The following is a 24,998-nucleotide window of genomic DNA, read 5'->3' on the forward strand; positions in this document are numbered from 1 at the left end:
AGAGCTGCCTTGGTGTGATTGGGCCTGGCGGAGCCCTCTTTCACAGGGCATCAGAGCTGTACATCAAACAGGCCTTTCATTTTCCACACTCTGCTGTGTCAACAGCTACCTTACAGCTGCGCAGCAGTCTGATGCAGCCCTTCGTGCAGCAGTTCTGCGGTGCAGCCCTGGGGTGCTGGAATGAGAGCCCTTGGTTTCCATTCCCCTGTCATACACCACGCCCTGTGTAAATCGCCCCTTCTCACCCTTCAGAAAAGACCAAGTGATGGACCAAATGCTGAATGCCAAACATTCACCTCGAATACAGAGATCTGGGCCTAAATACATTGTTTTTTTGCCTACCATGAATATGCAAATCATCTCCGTTAATCTAGTCTTAGTTTGTTTTTTTGTTGACAGGAGCTCTCCTGTTTCTTTCCTGGGTGCCATACAACTCCTCCCAAAGACAACCAGGCCGAAAAATGTGAGCCCGCATTACATATATAAAAATACCTAATGATATGAAAAAGATTGCATACATAGGTTTCAGGCGAGGGGGTGCGGTGGGCGGGTGGATCTAATTTACCCAGATTGACTAAAAGCCTGATTAGAACCCAGGTGCCAAAATCAGCATTTTAGTCAATAAACACAACTCCTCTAGAGTCCTGAGGTGATTTAGCCGCATGCATTCTGGGAATTGTAGTCTTGGCCTAAGTCAAAGAGATAACAGTACAAAACTACAAGGAGTACCAAACGTACCAGGGAATGAAAAAGAGATCGTCAGCTTTCCCTTCCCAGGGTAGAAGAGTTCCCCGAGGCCCTCCATTACAAATGCCTCGAGGTTATAAGATCCACTAGTTCTTAGGATTCTGGTAATGTGGGGGGGGGGGGCGATGTCTCAGCGACATACCACTCACCTCACACATCTGAAGGGCAGAGCGGCAGAGACTGAACCCTGGCAAGGCAACCCCCCTTTTCTGAGGGGCTCCTTTAAAATACAGACAGGTAAACTCTTTCAGAAATAAATTAAGGAGTAAGGCAGAAATGCTACCCCACACCATGAAGGAGCGAAACAATATACATGCTTAACTGACAGAGGTAGTCGCTGTCTTCATCAGTCAGTAAAAGTTTTTAGAAAAAATTGAGATATGAGCACACAGACAAGTAAGAAGGCTTAGAATCGTTTGACCAAATTTACTTCAAATATTATATGGGGCAATCTATCCAATGGCTTACAACTCTAAAGTGGGCCAAGAGGCCATTTACACAATTTATTAAATTTCATATTTGATGGCTCTTAAAGCCGCAATCCTTTTTAATAGCCCGTATAAAGTTTCAGAATAAAGTATTGGGCTACCGGCGAGTATAATTTTGAAGGGATCTCTCAGGGGTATGGTACAAAGCACAGATGGAGGCGAAAATGCTCCAGTAAAGTACAATTTCCGATTTTGCCCGTCACTAAGTGAGACCAACACTCTTGTGACTTGCACACTCAGCTGTAACAGTGAAGGGGGTTGGGATGCTTGCGCACACTACCGCTTCGTTAATCATGGCAGGCAGCAGTCCCTTTAATTGGATTAGGGCCTGACCAGCTTCCAGCTGCTCATCAGAGTCCCGCAGGCCGAGCTCCCTGAGGGAGTCCACTGCATGCACGGCCTCTTACTTCTGTGTGCTGTCCAGCAGGATCCCGCTGAAGCTCCGCCGCCCCCACTTGAAGCTCACCACCAGCGCCTCGTTCACGACTTGCTCCAGCAGCACCGAGATCCAGGAGCCGACCCCCAGCTCGAAGGCACACCGCCGCTGCCTCCTCCCCCGTCACCATGGCCCGCCCGTGTAGTGCAAGTGGCGGCGGCGACAGGTCACAGGGCCTCTGCCGCCCCCGCCGCCTCCTCCTTCTGCTCCTCCACTCCTGGGCCTCGCCAGCTCTCCGGGGCACTGGTGCCGGGTGGGGCAGGGTCATCACGGAGGCGAAATCCCCTCTGACAGGAAGAGTTGGTGTGGGCGTGACGTCACTCCGGGAGCTACTCTGGGTGGGGGTGGCAGGTTACGGTGCAGGGGTCCATGCAACACATGGTTGCAAACTGTGAAACATAAATCAACCCTGGAGACAACGCACAGAGAAGCAGGAATTCGCGTCAACAACTATGCGTTCTGAAGCTACGGTGCTTTGAATGTGCATTAGTGTTTAGATCCATACATGCTGTGTCCCTTTTTCGAACTCAAACAGACGTTCCTGGTGTAACAAATGAAGTTAAGCACTCAATTGTCAACGTCATTGCTAGAGGGAGAATAAGGTTGGCGTGTCACTTTTAAGATATACACTCCTACCTCAAGATTTATATTTCTTACCACCAACAGGTTTTGCCACTTCTGAATTTAATAATGTGGGACCACAAGTAAAGCTGGTGGCAGTGGCCACTCGGAATTTAAGAGATTCTCACACATTGGAGCCGTACTTTCTAAAACGCAACTTTTTTTGTACTCCTAAAATCCAACTCAAGCAACACTTTCAACTGAAATCCTAGTAATTTTAGGTTTCACGGACAAACAAGAGCAGGGGGAGAGGACGCCATGAACACCGCCGCCTTTCTCCGAGGTCAAGAAAAAATGCCTCGGAGAAAGGCAGCGGCATTTTCGGATTCGGGGGCGTGTTTGTCTTTTCTCTCCTCCAGCCATTGGCTGGAGGAGATAATTAGACTTCTTGCAAAAAACACACCCCCCGATCCGAAAAGGACGGGGCCTAATCGGAATGACTGACCTCTTCTCCAATGGCTGGCCAGCATTCAAGAGGCCAGCCAATGGAGAACAGGGGAGAAGAGGGGCGGGTTCAAGCCCCTCTTCTCCAAGTCATTAAATCTCCGACTTCCGGTTCTGCCTTCGGCAGACCGGCGGTCCTCGACCTAAAAAGGAGCAGCGCACAGTCACTGCCAGCATGGGTCTTCTGAGCATGCGCACCAGGATGAGCTGGGGCAACTAAAGATGACTGCTGCTGGGAGCGAGCATGACCCTCTGTCTATCGGTCGTATCAGTCTCTTGGACTTGAATTACATCAATAATATATCAACAGATGTAACTGAAAAGAAATACAGTGTTGGAAAAAATATATCAAAAACGATTTTAAAAAATCAAAATAAAACCCATAATAAGACAGTGAAAACAGACTGTGGAGGATGGGAAGCGCCACATCCACTGCGTTATGTCTTAAAGGAAACGATGATGTCAGATAATAAATTGGTGTAGCACTGCCCACTCTAATGTCAGTAACATGTAAACTACGTGATCATGACAGTTCAATGTTTTGTATCTGAGAACAGCAGTGGCAGGGCAGTTCTTCAGCTAAACCATAGTCAAGAATAACCATATCGTAGTTATAATCAAATATATTACGTCCATGACATCTTATTATTTTATCTAACAAAAGATTTTCACCACAACCAATTATTAGTCATATCGTAGCTGTTTTAGAATTACTCCTATTGGTATGGATTCAACAGCACGTCAATATGTCTAAAAAATATCTTCTGAACTACTCTGTAAAGTCAAACCTGGAATAAGAGTCCATGATTAGGCTAACCAGAGTGCAACACAGTTTACTTACTATTCATGGCAAGATATATAATGTAGCCACTCCTCCATAGTACTCAGTCCCTTTGAGATACAATTGCATCTGTTTATACATTGGCATTCCAGACGTGATAAAATGGCACTCAGGCCCTGTAGTAAACCAGGCTTTTGTTTCAGTTGTCCTTCCACTTTTTACACCCTTTTAGCTACTAGATGCTGATTTTCGACTCTGACAGAGCACTGAAGCCGCTAACCAGACATCAGTGCTAGCGCTCCTTCACCAAAACAAGGTGTTGTCTAATTGGGCTACAATTGGCAAAGGACTTCAGCACCGCTGTAAGCCCCTAGTAAATGGCACCCCAGAAATCTAGGGCATGAGTGCTAAAGAGGGTCCCAAAGGGCTGCAGCATATCTTATCTTATGCCACCCTAAGGGACCCACATACCAATTCCACCCAGACTGACATTGCAGGCTGCGTGACATGGTGCAAACCATGAGTGAAAACATGACACACTTCTGTGTGTCATGCCAAAGTCACTGCATCTAATGTATGTAAGTCACCCCTCCAGCAGGCCTTTCAGCCCTAATGCATGGTGCATCAAATTGTATGTGAGGACATACCTGCATGAGCAGATATGCCCATGTGATGTCTAATTCTATTACTAGATATTGCAAGTGATCAGGGAAGCCATCTTAAGGTATGTACTGGACACTGGTAAAAACGAGTTCACCAACTACATAATGGCTTCACTGAAACATATGGCGTCTGGTATAAAACACCTCATATTAATAAACCCACACGGACTCCAGTGATGGCTTTATTAACACATGCACCCAGAGGGTACCTTAGAGGTGCTCCTGAAACCTACTAGCTCTCTATGTGCGGCTGACTGGTCCAGTCCGCCTGCCATCACAGATGAGTTTATGAACCCCTAGAAAGTGAGAGCCCCGTTCTCAGAGGACAGAAAAAATGTCTGCTCTGGGGAGAGGTGTTATCACCACATTCCCCGGGAAGGCTGGTAAATTAGTAGTCCAAGGCAGGGAGTTTCAAGGAGCCCACCACCTTTGGTATGCAAATTTGACTTCCTTCAGAGGTGAGGGGATGCCAACCCCTCTATCCAGGACCCATTTGGCACCAGGACAGGTGGGAAAATTAGCTATGCAGGAGGCGTGTTGCACTGCTAGGCTAGACACACCTGAAGGGTGACCAAGCCTGATGTGAACACACATTTAGAAATTCCCTCATCTTGTGTGTGGTGGAATTAGGAATTCTGGAGGAGGGTGAGGCCCCCTTCCCGAAGGAAGTGGTCATCAAGGGGGTGTAGTGACCCAAGGGGTAAGTATCCCATTGGCTACTACCCCTCCACTCCCCTTAACGCCCCTAAATTGAGTATTTCGGAGACCCCCAACTACCAGGATTTCAGATTTCTATGGAACAAAAGAAGAAGCAGACAAGGAAGTAGACTGCTGACATGAGAACCGAAGAGCACGACTGACTTGACGCCAACCCTACCAGCCTGCCTGCTGCACCCTACTCTCGTAGAGCAACTGCATCGTCCTGATGCAGGGCAGACCTCGAGAAACCCGATGGGCTGCCAGTGCTTTGCCAATTGCCAAAGAAACTCACTCCCCTCCAGCCGCAGGCACCAAAGACGCAAGACCCGGCACACCGACCTGCTGACTACAGGTATTCCCGAGGCAGAAGCCTCCTAGGAAGTGGTTGCAGTGCTCCTACAGGTCAGATAATCCTCCTTCCAAGTGTAGGGATGCCAGGACCGACCGGAGGCGCACAACACCAATACCTGTGGTACCAACACCTTGCAGCAGCCAAGGCCTGTTGTGTCCAGTCCGGACACCAACACCGAGGAAGACCAACCTGCACGTTGAGGTACTTTAGGAACAGTGAGACTCACATTGAGAGTGGCCCAGCTGATCTGTTTGCCCTTCTGCAGCAGAACCGAAGACAAAGAGTGAGTCCCTGGCTGCCAGCACCCGACGCCTCAAAGCACCTATGCCCCCACGCTCCAGAGCCCGACTCAAAGGGAGGTGATGGTGCCAACTGGTTTCCCAGACTCACAAGAAATAAGCCCATCCTTGGGTTTGCCCAGACTGGATTCTGCAGACCCCCTCCAATCACGAGTGACTTGCACAGAAACCAGACATCAAAAGACACCACTGCAGCCGAGCCCCACAGCACGATAGTGAGTGGACCAATGGTGGACCCACGTGTCCGAGGATCTCATGCGTCGAGCCCCCCTGTGGGTTTCCCTGGACTGGCTCCCAGTCCCAGCTTGCAGTCTTTCTGACCAGACAGTTTCTCCCATTGAAGTTAATTGGACACCAGATGTTTACACCTGGACATCCCAGAGCCTCCCGAGGTGACCTGTAGGTATGGCTTTGGACCTTGCCCCATACTCACCTCAAGTCCAGAAGAACAGTCCCGTGAGTTACTGTTAAGTGCCCGAATGCAGAACATGTTTTTCCCCCATAGGAGAACATAACAGCACCCAAAAATTGCACTGTGCCAACTTTTAAAAACTGTAAAAATCATAACTCGAAAAGTACTTACCTGATTCTGGCGATCTTAGTATCTGAATTTATATAAAAGCACATGTTATTTTGTATAAAATAGGGTTGGATTTCTTTATAGAGTCTGTGTCTCATTTACTACCTTTGTGTGTGCAATAAATACTTAACACTACCCTCTGATATGGCTAACTGCTCACTCGCACTACTACAAAAGACAACATTTGGGGTGTCATTTGTGCCTCTGTAATCCCTTTGGGGTTTGTTTTGACTCTACACCGTGTACCCCCTTTTAGTGGACTATATAAAGAGCCAGCTTCCTACAAGGCCCCACCTCTTTCAGGAAGAAAGGCCATTACTTGCCACATTATTTTGTCTGCGCTGTGATTATATACCATGAAATGTGCCACCAAAGGAGCATTGGCAACTTGGCATCTGATTCTGCTCCTGTGTTGGCCTATCTGTATCTTTTTGTTGAGTTGTTTGGCCTGTGTATATCAAATCACAAGGACACCAAATGCAATAAACGACATTTAGTTAGTTACAGTTAGAGAGAAAATGTTAATCCTGTTGCACAATGCCATGTTTAAGAGTTTTTGTGTTTCCAATACATTTACATGCAACACAGTTGGAACATTTGTAATGTTCCAATGCTGCTGGCATGCTCCAAGCATCTCCCAGTGTGTGTTTCTTTTGTCCCTGTTCTCTGTGGAGTGCACTAGATGATCCTTTAGGTTTTTCACCTTTTGTATGAAACTAGTGGCATTTCAAGGGACATTTTGCCAGTTTGAAGAGCCGACCAGTGCTTCCTAATGGTTTTTACCAGCTGATTGGAGTGAGGAGAACAAGTGGTAACACAAACTATTCTGTAAAGATCTTTCTTAGGTTTCTGTTTAAGCAATTCGTCTCTCGAGGAATGCCAGGCTCTTTTCATTGCTCCTTTGACCAATTTTTGTGGATAGCTCTTTCAAGTAATTTCAGCATGAGACATTTGCCTCATGAAAGTAGAACTGCAGTTAGGTCTTAGTCTAAAAAATGGCCTGGTGGCAAACCATTTCTGAGTGCCCATGGGTTAAACCTTTGGTATTTGAGCAATGCATTTCTTTCAATTGGTTTCCTATAGAGACTTGTAAAAAGACGCCCTGCATCTTGTCTTATTGTAACATCTAGAAAAAATATTTGATCTGTGTGGTAATTGTAAATTTAAGGTTAGGTTGGGTGTTGTTGAGATATGCAATGAAGTGTTTTTATAAAGAAAGTAGTTTTTTGTTAGTGCAATGTCAAGGACCTGTAATTATTCAGATAAGTGTTGCAGGCGCAGGCATGCACACCTCAGCACTGAGGAAGACCTTTCCTGAAGCCCACCAGAAGAAAATAGACTTTGAAAAGATGATCAACTCACCTTTGTAGGATCTTGTGGAGGAGTCAACACGCAACTCTGCTGTCCCTAGCAGAGAGTCCCTAGAAGCATGGGCAAAGTGGGCCCTGGCCCAGGGCCCCTGCCTTTCAGGGGGCCCCCTTATAGAGCCACCTTTGTTCTGCAGAGAGCCTTGCCCTGATATTACCTTTTAAACTGATTTTTTAAATTCTCCTTTAATTTATTTTTAATGTGGGTGATGTGTGAGAGGCTATTACAGACATTTTGCAGAGACATGTGTTTATGTTTCATGGAACATCCATAAAAAAAGTTTTTCTAGAACAAAACAGGATCTCACAAATAAGAAATTGGATGGTTTCACAGTGATTATTGGATGGTATCACAGAGATTATTTGCACTATCCCTGAATATTAGATGTAAGCTCATTTACAATTTGAACTAGTGTCCTGTGTACTGCCATTGACCTGGCCAAAGAGGGCATGAAAGACCTGAAATTGGATCATAAATCCAAAGCTGTTCTGAACAGTGGCCCCTAAAATGTTATAGGCCCAGGGTTCCCATAATCCTTAAACTGTGCCTGGCTAGTAGAGGATTCCTCGGGTGAATTAAGGAGCGTATGTACTATGATGAGAACGTTATAGTAAAGTGTGCCAGCAAAGCGGAAAATCGATACCCACTGTAATTGCTTTGTGAGGGCACTCTCATTAGGGAATGTTGCTGCCAAGTGCAGGGTAGAGGAAGTATTTTTAAATGGAGAAGAATGCGCGTGATGTGGATGCTTCCTCGAAACAGAAAAAGGGTTAAATCAAACTGTAAGCTGGTGCGTGAACCTGAGCTAGTCACTGTGTTTTAAACTGCAGCCATGATGGTATGAGGCCAACGTTCTGAAACAAAGGGGCATTTAAGATAATCATTGGAGAACTATAATGATTGTATATTAATTAGCTGTAATGTGCCTGGGTTTAATGTTGAAATAACATAACATGGCATAACATCTATTTGTAAAGTACACATTCATCCCTTGAGGCATCTTGGATCTGAATAATAGATGTTTATAATGAGAAATGTACTTGAATTTAAATTTATAAAGCGCACGATTACACAGGGAAAAGGTGCCCTGTCACCGGTCCAAAACATGTAGATGAATAACCCAGTTACTACATTAGATTACAGAGCGGTACATTTTCAGCAATTAACAAAACTTAGTCATGGAATTTTCAGTTCTGAGGCGGAGAGGGAGAGATTCTAATCCCGTGTGAATTTTTATGAATTCATGGACTATAGCGAGATGTGAAGAACTAGAAGGAAGATCACTGATTACTGTATAAACAGAAAAAAATGAGCAGGGTAACTACTGAAAGGAAGGCTGTTGGACCAGGTACTTTCTGCAGGGTTATCCCCAAACTTTTTTGCCTTCCTCTGCCTATTTTTCTGTCCTTCTTTTTGTTGACTTTAGGACTCTGGGGCACTTTACCACTGCTAATCGGTTCTAAAGTGCATGTGCTCTCTCCTCTAAACAAGGTAAGATTGGTTTACCCTTGTTTGGCACATTTGATTTACTTATAATTCCCTTATAAAGTGATAGCCCATATACCAAGGGACTGTACATTAAATGCTACTAGTGGGCCTGTAGCACTGCTTGTGCCTCCCACAGAAGTAGCCTTTCAAACCTGTCTCAGGTCTGCCACCACAGGGCTTGCGTGTGCAGTTTACTGCCACTTTGACATGACATTTAAAACTACTTTCTAAGGCTTAAACTCCCCTTTTACTACATATTGGTCACCTCCTAAGGTAAGCCCTAGGTAGCCCTATGAAGAGGGTGCTGTGTAAGTAAAAGGTAGGACATGTGCCTTTATGTGTGGCATCTCCTGGTAGTGAAAAACAGCCAATTTCGCTTTTCACTGCTGAGAAGCTTAGTCCTCTCATAGGCTAGCACTGGGAATTCCCTTATATATTTTTAAGTGGAAATTCCTTATCAGAAAGGAGTGGTGTTGCCACCTTTGGTAGATTTTGAATAGTGGTTATAAATCCTGCTTACTGGTGTAGTTGGAGTATACATTACTTTTTTAGAATGCCACTTTTAGAAAGAAAGCATTTTCCTGTGGTTATGACTCTTTGTGCTTTGCAACCTGACTCCAATACATGTCTGGGTGACAACTACACAAAGGGCATACTTTTCAGACAGTCACAGCACAGGAAGGGCTGGGTGTGACAGGGGATACATCTGCTTTCATCTGCATACTGACATTCTTCCAGGGCTGGGAGAGGTGGTACACTTTTTTTTAACATTTGTATAGGTTGTATCCTTTCCTCACACAAAGGGCTGATTACTCTCCAATGGGTCATCTGTAGCCAGAGCTGAGCTGAAAGGGACTATTGTACCCTGCTAAGGGTTCCTTTGAAGTCACACCTTCATTAAATACATTTTTGAACTCTGCCCCATGTTTTGAGACACTGCGTGGGACTTGTAGCCAGACACTGCTGGCTCCACAATATGCACATTGCCAGAGGACTGCTGTGGTACCAGAAGGAACTGCCATTTGGAGTACTTGCTTGTTCTGGCCTGCTGCCTGCTGGGCTGCACAAGGGACTGCCACTTTGCAATCTGCCTTATGTGCTGGCCTGTTGCCTGCCTACCTGCCCTTGTGCCCCACCACTGCTTTTCAAGGGCTTGTTGGCTTTCCCCTCTGTTTGTTCAGAGTCTCAGTGCCAGAAAAGACTCTGCATCTTTGCTGCCTTGCCTTGCCATGGGACTCTGAATCCGGCAATTGTAAGCTTTTAAATCAGTTCGTTGTGAGCGCTTCTCGTCTCAATCAGCATGTGATAAGTGATGTTTCCCCCTCTAGAGGAGTGAGAGCCCCCCTGCACCCTGTGTTACAGCATGTGGGGCGCCTTGAGCTCTTCACCATGGTCAGTGCGTGCCTCACTGTTTTGGGATCCCCACAATGCCGCACTGTCCGAAGTCAGAGAGATGCTGCAGCACTGAGAAAGCAAAAGACACACACAGATGATGGACAGAATGCAGAGCAAATCAAACATTCTACCCCAGTCAATAGATCTGGGTTAAATCCATTGTTCGTCTGCTCACCATGCCACCCTAGTTTAGGCCTAGCCATATTCAAATCAGTCTTGACCCAGTGCCTCTTGGGAACAGTCCAGACCAGACTGCCAAGCCTCGTTTCAGATCACAGACGTGTTGTCCTGCAACCCCAAGCACACAAGGAACCACGAGAGGCTGCTGCTCTGTGGCACGAACCTCAGCTAGGAGGCCATCAGCCCCGCAGCACCAGCGGTACCAGGTGCTGTGCCGATACGACTGCTCTGCACGCTTGCAGGCAGCTGGTTCCTAAAAGAGGAAAAGCGAGGGACCGATCGAGGGACTGAGCGAGGGACCGAGCAAGGGACCGAGTGAGGTCTCTCACGCGGCCTGCAACTTTGGGCCAACTTCTAAGTTGGGCTGATATAAGGAAGCATTGTCTATTTCCCAAACGGAAGACCCAGAAGAGGTTGTATATGCCCCTGCCGAGGAAGCTTGTAGTTTTGGGGCATTTCTTAGCAGCCCCGTGTATGGTGTAGTAGCAGGGGACACATCGCTTGGAAGAGGAATTTACTGTACCATGTCGAATAGGTGCGCAAGTGCTCCTGCGCCCTATTCTTTTTGCTAATGCACTCATTTCAGTCAGTCCATAGTTATTACTGTAACCTTGTTGGTAGGAGTGCAGGGGTTCTAAATGCTTCACACATTGCCTCTGATGATAAGCCTGCCTGCTCTGCACGAAGTTACCAGAGGGTAAGCACAGAGTATCTGTGGTGTGTTACTGACTTGCCCTGACTAGAGTAGTGGGTTCTGCCTGGCTTAGGAGCATACCCTAGCTAACCAGAAAGCCCATTTCTAATATAGGCCATAAAGGACTTTGAGACAAACGCAGTGGGAGAGTGAATAAGCATTTTTTCTTAATCGCCACCCAGTGGAGTTGAACTAACTTAATGGAAAAATGGGCAACACAACAAGATGATGGACGGAGTGCTGAAACATTTCAACCACTCACCTCCAGTCAAGAGATCTGGGTTTAATCCATCGTTCTTTTGCTCACTATGCCACCCCAGTTTGGACCCAGTCTTATGAAAATAGGTCTTGACCCTGCTGCTCATGGGAACATTCCAGCCCGAACTGCCAGGCCAGGTCCTCCCTGGACTGGAAACAAACATCCTGGGACCGGTTTCAGGGTATCACCCTTCATTCCCCAGGCTAGCTTGACTACAGTGGCATGAAGAGCACTGGACCCACGTCTGGGCTTACCCGTCCAACTCGGGCTGACAAATGCGAAAAGAACAATTGATGAACAGAATGCTGAACAATATCAAACATTCACTCCCAGTACAGAGATATGGGCCTAAATCCTTCGTTTTGTTTGCTCACCATGCCATTCCTGTGTGTTCCCAGCCATATGCAAATCTGTCTTGACCCTGCTCCTCATGGCAACAGTCCAGCCCGAACCTGTAGGGCCTCATCTTCCCTGGACTGAAAACTAGCATCGGGGCATCACCCCTCATCAGTCAGGCTTGCTGGAATCCAGTGGCACAGTGAGCAAGGGACCCACGTCTGGGCATACTCCGTCCATCATCTTGTTGTGTTTGCTATGCTTATAAAAACCCAAGACCAAATGGGCTGTAGCATGGTGGTTCAACTGGTGTCTGTTGATCAGATAACCGGGAGACCCACAAAAGAACTGCAATAGTTCATCCTTGAAGTTATGAGCACATCTACCAAGGATTTTCCTGTAGTATTAGGCAAACAAGGAAGAATCATCCTGATGCTCTTCATCATAAGAAAACCGGTGGACATAAGTATACTGATATGGCCTTCAAAGACAGAAGATGATAAAAAATAATGCCAAGATTATGAGCTGAACAAGTAAGAATCATAGGGCCTCAAGTGTTTCACCACTCATAAATCCAGACAGATCGGTTGCCATAGTCCAGAACTACGGTTTTATCCATATTTAATGGTAATGATTTGAGCCTCATCTAAATTTGTGTTTGAGGAGAGACTAGAGGGTGCTCAATCTAAGCAACACAGGTCTTGGGCCTGCCAAACCATAATGCACACTTAGGGCCCAATAACGACCTTGGTGCAGTTGCACCTACTCTCCTCCGGCGCAGCTGTGCCAAAGCCGCATGAGGACCGCCCGCCCTATAATGACTTTTTTTGTCATTGGCAGGCATATCCTTTCCCGTTCCCACGGTGGTGTCTATAAAATAGGCACTGCAATGGGACCGTCAAAGGAGGTTCCAGCATGGCATGGACTGAAAAGTCTATTCTGTGCTGGAACTTCTGTACATGCAAACAGGGGAGCACATGTTGTGCCCCCCTGTGTGCATCCACAAGGCGCATGGCACAAGGGCGTCCTTTCTTTCCTCACTGCCACTGTTTTCATGGAGGAAAGACCTCCATGAAATCAGTGGCAGTGAGGATAGTCCCCTCCAAGCATATAGATGCCTCTGGACTGCCCCGCTACCGCCAGTGAACGTCGGTTTCCTGGTGGAGTCGGCGGTCCCAATGTGGCACGACCACCAGGGTCATAATGTGCTGGTCGCACAACCGCATTCGCTGCACCACCACAAGTCTGCCGGTCCTCGAACCACCAGACTTGTACTCGGACCCTAAGCATGTTCTCCACCCAGTTGTATTGCATAGCCTCGGTGAGGGGACATGCACAGGCTCCCAATTCCTGTCTGAGCGCCGAACCCATGGCGCTCAGACCAATCACGATGCAGATGTCATTCTGGTGACAGCAGAATCGTGATTTGATCGGGGAGTCTGAGAGTCTGGGTGCTGCCGGGAGCCAGGAGAACAGCAAGGACGGAGGAGCGGCGGTGGCTGGGGACCAGTGACAAGCAGGTAAGTCTTCTTTTTTTCTAATTTTCTAACCCCTGCTCCCCGCCCTGCCACCATTCCCTACCAGTCGCCGCCTGCCTGAATCTTCTGTGCAACGGCTGTTAGAGAAGTGGTATTTCTATAGACTGTTGCAAAGAATTTCAGTGAGGTTCCATAGAATTTCTTTTAATTTCTAGCTGACGTGGGCTAAGTTGTGGGAGGCTGGTGCAGCTGCTCTAGCCGACGTGGGCTCTGAAGTGGAAGGCAGTTGCAGCTCCCAGCACTCACTAGTGTGACCTTTCACATTTTCAGCTGAGAGTATAGTGCCTGCAGGAGCAAAGTAAAAACAGGATGTGGCCCTGGAATATATTCCGACAGTGATCCATATACTCTATCCATCACTAGGCAATCTATGATTCCTTTAGAGACTAGGGGTATGGGGATTCTGATAATAATTGCCAGATACCCAATTTCCCCTGCTCTTGGTTTTCCCCGGACATTTATGGTTTACATCTCTTTATTGGGTTTTCAAACATAACAGAAACAAACAAGGCATATTTGTATCAGCGTTTCAGGACCCAGTCTTAGCAGGGCATCATGCAGTGTGACATACCACCTCCCAACACCCCTCCTCCCTCCATCACCCCACCCCCTGGACCTGGTGACCGAAAGAATAAGGAAGAGAAATAATAATGAGAGCTGTATTGCTCCTTTAAGGTGCGACACTAATGATAGTCTTCAGTTGAAGGCCGTACAACCTCAGGAAGGTGCAGCCGGCGAAGGTATTTAGGGCAGGCGAGTTCCCGTAATTCTGATATTAATAAAGTCAGAAATGGTGCCCATAGTTTATGAAATACTGATTCCTGATTAGACAGAGAGAGATTGATGCATTCCATCCCCAGTGTATACCACACACGATGTAGCCAGCCTAGGTGCGTCAGTATGTGCTCTGTACCCCAGTGGGGGAGAATATTTTCCAAGGCTGCACCCAAGGCCACGCTGATTTCTTTACTCTGTCGGGACTTGAGGGGTAAGGTGATAGGGTTTAGGAGACCTAAGATCAAGTAAGCAGGGAATCTAGGGAGCTCTGTGTACAAGTGTGTGTCCGTGAGCACCTGTGACCAGTAGAACCTAAGTTTCGGGCATTCCCTCAAGATGTGTAGAAGCGTACCTGGAGATCCACATGGGCATCAGCACGTCAGGGATTTGGACTGATTAAATTTATGAATCCAGTGGGGTGTTTAATACCAGTAGGTGACAATCTTTGTGTCACCTACTGGTATTCCATCTTGATACTGGCCACGTTATGCCCAGTGTGTCGCCCCATTCTTTAGTTGTGAGCCCCTTGCCTATTTTTGATTCCTATCGTATTTGGCTCACGGATTTGGGGGTCCTTCATATGTGAGTTGATCAAGTGGTATAGATCTGAGACCAGGCGCTTGTTGGATGTCCTCAACAAGAGCCAGCGTTTGAAGGGGGTAATTTGTCGCTCTGTGTCAGGGCGAATAGAGGGATGCAACGCCCAGTGTCGGATTTGAGTGTAATGCTGACACTCCGTTTCAGGAAGTGCATATTCTGCATGGAGGGACCCAAAGAAGAGTAGACCCTCCGGGTCAATCAAGTGGCCCACTGACCTGTAGCCTGTGTACGCCCATACCTGGAATGAGGGGTGCTGGGATCCCAGTTAAAAATCTGGGTTGTTGGGAGGAGGAGCCTAGCGCGCATCCAAGATGGTCGCGTGAGCACAGGGCTCCCCGGACCCTCGCTGCTCCTCGGAATTTATCCTGACAATATCCTGATTTGGTTTATGGAATCTGGGAGATGACGACCGGCTGAGCACTTATCTCTTTTCAGAAATTTAATCGGACCCGGGAATCCTGAGTTATCGTTGTTTGAACTTTTGGGACCCACCCGACGGAGGTGCCCGGGGCGAAGGTGGGCCGTGGGGCCGTGTCGCAGTTGAACAACAACGGCTGCGGCGCGGTGCCAGGGGCCGATCGGCCACTTTCGGTTTCACTTTCAGACCTCAGGGGGCTGGCCGGTGGAGCGATTGAGGTGGCGGGGTGTTTCCCTGACCTCTGCACAAAGCTTTGTCATCACCTGCCACTAGAGTGCCTATCGCCTTGGGTCCCCCCGCACCGCCATATTGTGGCCTCGGGTGAGGCGCTGGTTTCCAGGGCCGGTATCCCAACTACTTTTGATCGGCGGTCCCCCTCGGAGTCCGTGGCCGCATGGGGGGCAAGGGGGGCCCCGAGGGGCGCAAGACTAAATCCTCCCTCCGTGGAGGATCGGTCCAGACCAACAACATGGACCGCTACACTCAGGGCAGAGGCTCTCCTGGAACGGCCGGTCCCCCCTCAGACGTCGCCGGTGGCGGCACTTCCGTCTCTTCGGAACTTTCCCTACAGGACATCATGGGCGCCATTGATGGCATCAGGGAGACCATCGCCACGCAATACGAGGCCCTGGCCCGCAAGATCGATACGGTGGCGATTGATGTCACCTTAATACGGGCGGACCTCTCCAAAACAAACGAGAGGGTTCAAACTCTCGATGCGCGGACCTCCACCCTGGGTGCGGATGTGTCGGACCTGCAGGCCGCGCTTGGCGACATCAAGGTGGTCAATGAGCAGATGGCCCGGCGGCTGGAGGACTTCGAGGGACGGGCCCGACGCAACAACATCCGTGTCATCGGCGTACCGGAGTCCTCCGACGACCGCCCGGTTGACCTCCTGGTCGAGGAACTCATCCTCCAACAGCTGACCCCTGCGGGCTTGAGTAAATTTTTTGCTGTTGAACGGGCTCATCGAGTTCCGGGCGGGCGGCCACGGCCGGGGGCCCCCCCGAGGCCTATCGTGGCCAAACTGTTTTACTACAGAGACCGAGATGCGATTCTGCAGGCCTCGCGGGTCCATGGCCCGGTTCGACATGAGAACTCATCCATTAACTTTTATCCGGACTTTACTCACCTTGTCCAGAAACAGCGGATGGGATTTCAGGGGGTGAAACGTCGTCTTCGTGAGCTGGGCCTAAAGTACTCTATGCTCTACCCTGCCAAACTCCGAGTGGAACATGAGGATCGGACTGCCTTCTTTGACTCTCCTGTGGCCGTGAGTGACTGGTTGGACTCGCTGCCGGACAGAGGTGGCCGTCCCGGGCCCTCTGCAGGTGCCAGCGGTGACGGGTCCCCCTTGGAGTGACTCTTGGTCCTTGATTTTGCCAATTTGCATTGCTCAGCTGGGTTGTACTTCTTTGGTTCAGTGTGTTTTGCTAGTACCTGTATGGGGGGCGGGCGGGGACGGGTCCCTTTCCTCCTCCGGGGTCTTTTTGTAGACTGGGGTTAGTTGGGCGACAGGCACACTGCAATTTGGGGGGGTTTTTTGGCCCGCAGGGGTGCAGGGTGGGGGGAGTTGGGTGTTGGGGGGGGTGGGGGGGAAGGAGGGGTTGTTTTGTAGTGTGGTTTTTGTTTGCAGGGCGAGGTATTGATTTTCTGCCACCTTTGGGACTTGTGCTACTTGCGGGGGGACCTCTGATCTATTGGAGGGAATGGGGGGGGACGGGTTGAAGCTGATGTCATGGAACGTCAATGGGTTGGGGGACCGTATCAAACGGGGTGTAGTTCTGCAGTATTTGCGTCGTCTGACCCCTGATGTGGTGTTTATCCAGGAGACGCATTTGGTTGGCAATGTCTGCCATGCAATGAACAGGGGGGGATACCGCCTCGTGGCTCACTCTGGTTTCACAACTGGCTCCAGGGGGGTGGGCATTCTCCTGCGATCCTCACTTCCGTTGGAGATCACGAGGGTGGTCTCAGATGATAGAGGGCGTTATGTTTGTCTGATTGGGAGGTGGGAGGGGCATCCCCTTGCCCTGGTCTCAATTTACGTCCCACCGGGCCTCCGGAACTCCACCTTCGCGGACTTGGGTCGAATGCTGCTTGAACTTCCAGATGGCCTTTTGCTTATGGGCGGGGATTTTAACTCGGTGGTTTCGGGCGACCTGGATCGTCACCCACCCAGGGCCCTCCCCGCTGCCCAGGCTTGGCTAGGTGGTCTGTTGGAGACCTTCGGCCTGGTGGATAGTTGGCGATTAATGCATCCGACCCAATGTCAATACACCTTTCACTCTGGGGCACATGGGAGTCTTTCTAGGTTAGACTATTTCCTTATGCCCGCGGCGCAGACGGGTCGAATTCGAGAGGTCAGGCACCTGGCGAGGGGTATCTCCGATCATTCCCCGCTGTGGCTTCTCTTTGACACCGAGTCGCGGTCTGCAGGGCGGACCGCTCCCATTAACCCGTGGTACCTGCGAGACCCTACGACCCGCGAGAGTCTGGTTAAGGCTATGGACCAATACTTTCTTGAAAACGAGGGGTCTGTGTTGTCTGCAATGTCCCTGTGGGAAGCCTTTAAAACCGTAATCCGCGGACACGCCCTCTCCCAGATAGTGGTGGCTAAGAAGCTCAGGAGTGAGGCGGTGGTGAAGCTGGAGACTGACATCTCGGGGCTGGAGTCGGCCTTGGAGGCGGGTGTCACTCCGGACGGGCTCCATGCCCTCAGCCTGAAACAGTTTGAATACAGATCTCTTGTCACCGACGCTGCCAAAACTATGTATAGGGAGCAGCAGGGTCGGTTGTATGATGCCGGGGACAAGGCGGGAAAGCTGATTGCGTGGCTGGACAAGAAGGAGAGAGTGAATCGTGTGGTCCCGGAGTTGCGTGTCTCGGATGGAGTGTGTGTGACGGAGCCTGGTGAGATTGTGGAATGTTTTGCCGACCACCTCCGGACTGTGTACTCCCCGGTGACTGATAGGGATGAGGAAGATTCTCGCCTTCTCCTGAGGGACATTGCTTTGCCCGGCCTTTCTGCCGAGGACCGTGAGCTACTGGACGCTCCCTTGTCGGTAGATGAAATCGCGACTGCGATTCGGTCCCTTCGCTCGGGCAAGGCCATGGGTCCCAACGGTCTACCTATCGAATTATATAAGTTGCGCCCGGATAAACTAGCGCCCTTCCTCCGTCGTATGTTTCAGGAGTCCCTTGAGGCCGGTTCCCTTCCGGTCGACCAGCGACTGGCCACGATAGTCGTGATCCCCAAGGAAGGTAAGCCACGGGACCGCTGTGCCTCTTACAGGCCTATCTCACTGCTGAATGCAGAGCCTAAAATCCTGGCTAAAGTCCTCGCCAATCGTTTGTTGAGCGTCATCTGCGATCTGATTCATCCTGATCAATGCGGCTTCATCCCACATCGCAACACCGCCCTCAACTTGCGGCGTCTCCATGGCGCCCTCGCCAGGGCAGAGTACCTCTCCGAACCGGCCGTGCTGGTTTCTTTAGATGCCACGATGGCCTTTGACACCATCGAGTGGCCATTCCTCTGGGCTGTCTTGACCAAATTCGGCTTTGGGGAGGGATTTCTTGGCTGGGTGAAGCTTCTCTACACGGGACCCATGGCTCAGGTGGTGGTAAATGGGCGGGTCTCTCGGCCCTTCGCTCTCGGTAGGGGTACGAGGCAGGGGTGCCCGTTGTCCCCTCTGCTCTTTGCTCTTGCCCTGGAGCCACTCGCCGCTTGGCTCCGCTGGGAGCCCTCGATCAGGGGGATCCGGTGGGCCCCGGGCTTTGAGGATCGGGTCTCGTTATATGCCGACGATATCCTCCTGTATCTTACCTCGCCGCGGCAGTCGCTTAACGTTCTCTTCGATGTTCTGACTTCCTACGGGAGAAATTCGGGTCTCACGATTAACTGGTCTAAATCCTGTGTCTATCCTATCTCCGGTGGCCCCCCTCTCCTGCCGCCTCGGCTTCCGATCCAAATATCTCTGTCCGGCTTTAAATACCTGGGGATACACATCTCGTTGGACCCGGTAGCTCGCTATGAGCACAATCTCCTGCTTCCACTTCGGCGTTTGAGGGAAGACACGGCTCGGTGGTGTAGGCTGCCCCTGTCCCCACTGGGTCGGGCCGCATTGTTTAAAATGATGTCCCTTCCCAGGTTCCTCTATGCACTTCAGAACTCCTTCGACATCATTCCAGTGGCCTACTTTCGGGAAGTAGAGAGCCTGCAGAGGAGACTGGTGTGGGACGGACGGGCGCGTATCGCCCTGGCCAAACTCACTCTCCCCTGGTACGACGGGGGCATCGCGCTTCCCGACATTCGCAGGTATTATTGGGCCTCACAGCTATCAGCCATTAACCATGCCACGTATGCGCCTGGCTTGAACCCGGCGTATGAGATGGATAAATTCCTGCTTCCCGGCGGTAACTATAACAGGGCGCTTTACTCCCGCTCGGCTGGACGGACCCTGACGGGCCCCACTAAGATCGCGGTACGGATTTGGAAGGCGGCCAATGTAGCCATGGGCTGGAGTGAGCGACTAACATGCGCTACTCCTTTATTTGCCTCCGACCGACTGGGAAGCCTCTGGACAACGAAGGGGTTTGACCGTTGGGATACGATTGGCATCAGTAGAGTGGGAGACTTATGGATGAAGGGTGCGGTTAAGACCTTCGCGGCGCTCCAGAGCGAATACGAACTCACGGAAAAGGAGTTCTTCCGATACGCCCAGGTTCGGCATGCCCTGCTTTCTGTCTTTGGGGAGGGGACCAAGATCCCGGCCTCTTCGCCCCTCGAGGACCGCATACTTGATGGTCATGTTCCCGACAGTACTATCTCCTTAATCTATAAAAAACTCATTAATAATCGGGCTGACCTATTGGTGCGCCTTCGGGAGACGTGGACGGGGGACGGGGTGGAATTAGACGACGAGGACTGGCAGTCCGCACTATCGTCCCCCAAGGAAGTCGCCATTCCAGCCCGTCTCCGCCTGGTCCAGTTAAAGATTCTCCACCGGGTGTATGTGACGGGCCCCCGTCTGGTCTCGATGGGATTCTCGGAAGATGGGCTCTGCAAGCGGGGGTGTGGGCTCAGTGCCACCTTTCTCCATATCCTTTGGGAGTGCCGGGAGGTGGCGGAATATTGGCGTCGGGTTCATGGGGTCATGGGACAAGTCACCGGGGTGGCGCTGCTGCCGGAGGTGCGTCGCTGTGTCTTGAATGTGTGGGAGCCCAATGATTATAACGCGGCGCAGACTCGGTGGGCGGCCCTGGGCTACATGATTGCTAAGAGGGATATAGCGCAGCTTTGGGGCTCCCAGCGGCCACCCACCGTGTCAGTATGGAAGGAAAACATGGACTGGTGTATGTTCAGGGAGAAGACTGTATATGTGGCCCGCGGTAAACCCGGGGCATGGGGTAGAATTTGGGGGCAATGGAACGTGTATCGTGGGGGTATCTGTACGCCCCCCCTAGTGGACACCGATATTGCCTTGTCCCCCTGACCCTTGATGGTTCCTTGCAACTGATTGTAATAATCGAATATAGATGTTCCTTTCCCGTTACCCCCCCCCGATCTTTCAGTACTCCCTCCTGTTGATAGCTAATTGAAGGTTTGGAGTAAAAGTCCCCCGGATGTAGCCTGACCCACGCATTTTGCCCGTATGCCTCGCCTGTTGTTTTTTGTTGTTATTTATGTTAATTGTATGTCTCCTGCTCCTCTCGAGCTATCCTGAGCCATTTACGGGGCTGGGCCCCAGGTGTCGCCTACTGCTTTAAGTAATGTACGATCCTTTCTGAATCTAGCGGCCGGCCCTGGTGGTTGTAGGCCCATGCTTGTAACTGATTTATTGTTTTAATAAAAATTTGAAAAAAAAAAAAAAAAAAAATCTGGGTTGTTGACTATGGGGGTAAGTTGTGAGGGAAAGGTTGTGAGGCCCCTTTGTGCCGCTAAACTGTACCAGACTGCCAGTGATGCCTTGGTAATGGGCGAGAGGTATAGCGATTTGGGCCATGCTTGTGTAGGGAGGAATGGGATGCGCCATAGTGCCTAGCCCGCCATAGGTCTATAAACAACCAGTTCTTTTTAGATTCAGCACATGACCATTCTTCTAAGACCCTCAGTTGGGTGGCTTGGTAGTAGTGGAGAGGATCGGGGATTCCCAAGCCACCCTCATCCGGGGAATGGTAGCTGAGATCTCTATGAAGACGAGGGTGCTTGTCTGCCCACACAAATCTGTTAATTTCTGGTTGGAGGGAAAACAGTGTCCCGTGCTGGGGTGAGGCGGGGAGTACCTGGAAGAGAAACAGGATGTTGGGGAGGATCATCATTTTAATTGCTGATATACGTCCTAACCAGGACAAGGAGTAGGAGCGCCACTGACACAGGTCAGATTTGATCTGGTGGATTAATTTTCGATAGTTAAGAGCAGCAGTGTCAGCGATGGTAGATATTATCTGGAGGCCTAGGTATGGGATGGATACCGAAGCCCATTGCATGGGCAGGGCCTGACACAAAGTGTCTAATGTCTGTGGCCGGAGGGTGAGATCCCACAACATTTAAAGGTCCGCAAACCACTGTGTTTCAGATGATGTGCATCAGCTGGCTTCGCCATCAGAATCACCTTCACACGCACCAGTTGCCACACAAACTCTCATGATGCCAGAAGACCAGCACTACTTAGTGCAGGGCTTAAGGTGCCAGGTTTCCAATCTTTTTCCCTGTCCAGGCCCGCCATGCAGGAAAATTACAATACATTTTCCCCACACACTGGGAGGACAGTCCAAGCAGATGAAGAACATTTTTAAAAAACAAAAAAAAGCTGTCTGGTCCTTTATGCTGCCATGGTATTCCACACTAGCTCACTGATATAGTGCAAGTTCACCAAAAGTGATCTTGCTGTGTCAGAGGAAGCAGTTTGGATTAAAAATCTACGCTACACATGCTACACATAAATCTGCCAAATACAAGTTTAATCCAACAGAATGGGGAATAACTATGAGGTCCCATATTTTCAAGCCAGAGTTCCACATGGAATTCCCAATTCTGTGGTGTTTAACACAGATATTTACCCCCTGTTCTGAGCAGGTGGTAAATGTCCGTGAGGTGGCCAAAATAAATTAAAAAGTATTCACTTATCTTGGTAATTTAGCTCATAGTGTAACAACAAATTTAAATATCCAGTTTTTGTAAACAGAACATAAATTGTGCTTTTAGCCTTATTTAAGTTCTCCTAAGTTCACAAGAATATTGAAAATATGTCAGAGTATGGTAAGGCGAATTTGTCAAAATAGCAGGACTAAATTGTACATTGACCTTGGAGTGACTAATAGGCGTTTGGCAACCAAAATGCTCTGTGTTATACTGTTGCTCCTGCTCACCTGTTATCCATAAAACGGGGTCTGCATTCAGCCAAGAAAGCACCCACAATGATCTCCGAACCATTAGTAGCTCATATACCCTGAGACGTGCACTATCCCAAACTGCAAAGAGAAAGTAAGGAGCACAGACACGGCAAGTTACAGAAAATAAAGGATCCGATGAGGTCAGGCAGGCTGTCGCGTATAGCGGTAGTAAGGATAGACTAAAATGATTAAACTCAAAATCATCTCTTAAGCCAAATATATAAACTCCAATAAAGCCTGACCCATGCATACCATTGCCTTTATCTGAGGAGGGAGGCAAAATATCCGAGCATCACACTCACATCTAAAATTCACAAATATGATCCGGGTACCTCTCTGTTCCTCGTTGTCAAGACTCACTAAACACTGGAGAACCCAGGTGGCACCAGGTGTATGAAGACCCTGCCCATGAAGTGACCCAAAAGGAAGAGGGTGGTAACCTGCCTCCTTTCAGATACATCCCAATCACTTCTCACTGAATGTTAAATACGAAGTGCATAGTTGTAGTATCGCATGCTCCTAATGGTACTTACATTATAATAACTAGATGAGCAACAGTTTTTACTATACCACTAGGAAAGTTTACTATTCATTCTGTTCAGATGCGCAGGTTGCATGGTATTTCCCATTTTCTCATCAGATGTTCACCTCACTTCACTGTAGTGTAATCTCTTGCAGCATTGTCCAGACAGCGCATGCGCCCCTCAACAGAGGTCAGCATTAGGAGCTTGCTTCCAGCAGCATCGTGTGCTGTTGTGGGTGTCTTCACTGCATGAAGCCATTGACACGAGCTCTTCAGCAGTTACTCACCATTAGAGATGGAAGCTTGTACATCAAGCAGGCGTTGCATTCAAGCATCCAAGAGGCCCACAGGCCTAGGCTGCCCTCAAGGAATACCCCAAGATTGAGAAGGGCCAATCCTCTACACTCTACACCTATCAAAATCAAGGACTAGTGTGCAGAGCCAGAGTCTGGATATCTGTTAATAGTGTTAATACCCTATATGCGTCACAATTCAGCGAGGTCCATTAAGTCAGTTTCACCCCTAATCTGCAACAGTCATGAGGAGAACACGAAGCAAGGTAGTCAAAGAAAGGGCACTTGCCCTGCACAACAGAAACACCTAGAGTTAATTTATTAAAGTACATGCTCTATGTTTACAGGTGGTTCAGTTTGTCAGAAAGAGAACATTGGGTGCCAAAGACCTCCCAAACACATGAGACAAACATAGGAAGTCTTGCCAAGGACAAAAAAGTTGAAGTTCAGATCCCCTCAAACCCAGGAAGTCCAGTGGTGCTGGAATACGTTTAGAGTGGGGGTGCTGCCATTAATGTTACATCTCTGAAGTTAAAAGGACTTAGAAAAATCCAAGTGTCATACCAAATAGCAAGTATAGAAATTGTGCACGCCCATTCAGCACATAGTGGTAAGGGTTAGGTATGCAACCGGTGGAGTATTTTGGAGCAATGGTGAGGTAGACAACTGTCATTAATAGGCAGCACATGTTGACCTGAAATGGCCACCAAATTTGCATAGATATGCAGTTTTACTGGTAAAACTATATGGCGCAAAAATGATAATTTGAGGAAACCGGGTTTTATAAAACATTTATCATTTGCGCATTGCCAAGTAAATTGTCTTGATTTGTTTTGATCCTATTAAAATCTTCAATTCCATCACACTTCAGATGTACAAAAAACAGTGCTCATTTGTGCTTTCTTAATTGCTGCTATATATGTGTATAGTTCATCTACCAATATTTAAATGTTGTTTAAAAAAGCTGACATCCTACAGCCTTTCCTTCTGTTTCTTGTACCCCAGCAGGATTGTCACCTACATCACTTTTACACACTCTTCTCAGGACAGAGCCCGACATTTTACTTTTGTCTTTAAACAAGCAGCAAATCTAACAAGCTAAACACATATTAAAGGCATCTTTATTTTCCATTCATCTTCTAAACTCCAGCATGATTATTTCTGGGGTTCTATGGCACCTCCAGCACCCCTACTTCCTGTGCCTATGAGAAAGCCATAGTCTCACAGACATGCATGGTCACAGGTTCACCGAATGCAGAATCCCAGGGCTCGACAGGACGGTCAGACTCAAAATCAAGAAACAGCCACTAGACAATATCCAGAAAAGGAGCATAGCCAGATCATGTTTGAGAGTGCTCAGGTCTAGGAAACTGAATATCACATAGAAACAAGGCCAGTGACTAGAAATGCAGGAGACTAGAGTATCCTAGGATAATATGAGGGCAGGACAATGAGAGGAAGCAGGTGAGAAAACAAGTGGCAGATGAAGTACAAACACTGCGCTGAATCAATTTATCAGCACAAGTAGAGTGCGCACTGTCACCCCTGGGGTTATCTGGGTGCTGGAATGTGAGGTTTGGGTCAAAAAGCCAGTTTCTTTCTGAATTCTGTTTGGGGCGGGG

At 48.9% G+C, this 24,998-nt stretch overlaps 1 protein-coding gene across 11 annotated transcripts in view; it reads left to right on the plus strand.

Moving 5' to 3' along the window:
• Positions 1-24,998, plus strand: part of LOC146867209 (uncharacterized) — a 297,713-nt gene that overhangs the window by 20,162 nt on the left and 252,553 nt on the right. The window lies entirely within an intron of this gene.

The sequence above is a fragment of the Triturus cristatus genome, chromosome 1_2 (genome assembly GCF_964204655.1).
Source record: "Triturus cristatus chromosome 1_2, aTriCri1.1, whole genome shotgun sequence".
Classification (NCBI taxonomy): Eukaryota; Metazoa; Chordata; class Amphibia; order Caudata; family Salamandridae; genus Triturus; species Triturus cristatus.